The sequence below is a fragment of the Penaeus vannamei genome, chromosome 19 (genome assembly GCF_042767895.1).
Source record: "Penaeus vannamei isolate JL-2024 chromosome 19, ASM4276789v1, whole genome shotgun sequence".
In the NCBI taxonomy this organism is placed as follows: Eukaryota; Metazoa; Arthropoda; class Malacostraca; order Decapoda; family Penaeidae; genus Penaeus; species Penaeus vannamei.
In genome coordinates this window covers 37,856,536-37,858,134 of record NC_091567.1, presented here as the reverse complement: position 1 = coordinate 37,858,134, position 1,599 = coordinate 37,856,536, and the positions used below count along the sequence as shown (strand labels likewise).

Here is a 1,599-nt window from a genome sequence, read left to right as displayed (position 1 = left end):
TACCCGAGAGGCGTTTGTGTACTCTTTCTCTAATATTGGTTAGGAAATTCTGTATTGTTGTCATAGTTTTTTTTCTTTTCTTTTCTTTTATTACGGTTTTATTTTCTCTTGGTGAATTTGTGATTATACATTGTGTATGATTATATCGTGGTTCCACATTAGCGTGGATTTTTTTTTGTTTATTATTATTATTCTTTTTTACCATTGTATTTGTTCTTTCTATGTGAATTTTTTCTGTAATCTTCCACGTGCTAATTCAGAAGGTTATTGAAAACCTGTGGAAGTGTTGTATTGTTCTTGCGTCTTTTTTTATTTTTTTAACGATGACTTTCTTATTTTTATTAGTGCTTTTATGGCACAAAAATAAAGCAAGCTGAAGTTATATATGTATAAGAGAAATTTAAAGAATAGATAAATACAATACAAAAATGTTTTTTGGATATGAATGGGTCTTATAGTTGTAATAGTGTTTTTTCTCCACATGACCAAAAGCTCATGGTGAATTCATTCATTTATATTTAGCCATATCATATACATAACTGTCTAGAAGAAATGCCACTATACAGCTACTGAGTTAAAGTCGTTTGGTGGAGTAACTTTCGTCTGTAAACCAACCCCTGCCCGACCTGTTTAGAAATTAAAGAAAGGATAATATGTGAATACAGTTCCCAGAATAATACAAAAAAAGGAAGAAAAAAAATTATTTAATGATGGATATATCTACATAGGAAAGTGTTTATTTTGGTAGTGCTGTTTTTTTTTTTCTCTTTTTTTTTCTTTTTTGCTAATTTTATTTGATAAGAAGGGACCTTCTTTGTATGTAGAGAAATAAAAAAAGAATATTGCACTTCTTATTTGAAAGGAAGATAATGATAATGTCTTAGGTATATATCTATCTATATATATATATATGTAGTGCGCGCGAGAGAGAGAGATTGAAATGAAGAGAGCAGAGGCGGGAATCATTATGACGTGATAGTTCGTAACCCGCGGAAATAGACAAAGAAGAATGCCCCACATCACCCCCCACCCCACACCCCCTCTCGGGAGTTTTTTTTTTCTGTGAATCTGCATCTTTTATGCAGGGATACTTTCCTTTTTTTATTTTATGGAAATCAGAAGTATGTCTCTTGATTTTGATGTGACTATGACCATATTAGTTTGGATTTGTAATGAAGACGTTGTCTGTTTAACTGTGTATTGTATAAGATGTTTTGTAATTAAGAACTGTTGCTCCTAATTTTTTTCTTTTCTTTATTATTATTGCTAGTATTATTATTATTTTATTTTTTATTATTATTATTATTTTTTTTTTTTTTGCTTTGTATTTTCTTAATTAAATATTGTTCTTGAGGTTTCTTTTTTTTTATATATACATTTTTTTTTTTGGTAGAAATTGTAAGTAAGAAAGAATGAAGAAGAATGGTACCACATAATCCCATTACAAACTCCCTGTATAACCTCTGCTTATATTGTTGAAAAAAATGAGTGTAACTGAGTGTACTTGTTGAACATGTGTCAGACAGGCAGGCGTGTTAATGAATTGTTTTGTAGAAAGAATAAGCAAGTCTTTTCTTCTCTCTTTTTTTTTTCTCTTCT

General features: G+C 29.6%; 1 protein-coding gene across 1 annotated transcript in view; it reads left to right on the top strand.

The window, feature by feature from the left end:
* The window catches only part of CkIalpha (Casein kinase Ialpha), a 28,569-nt gene extending 27,542 nt beyond the window's left edge, over positions 1–1,027 (top strand). Inside the window, exon 7 of the mRNA XM_027361961.2 lies at positions 1–1,027. This exon is cut by the window's left edge and continues 526 nt beyond it. The gene's annotated coding sequence lies outside the window, so the exon portion shown is untranslated.
* Positions 1,028–1,599: the final 572 nt, after the last annotated feature.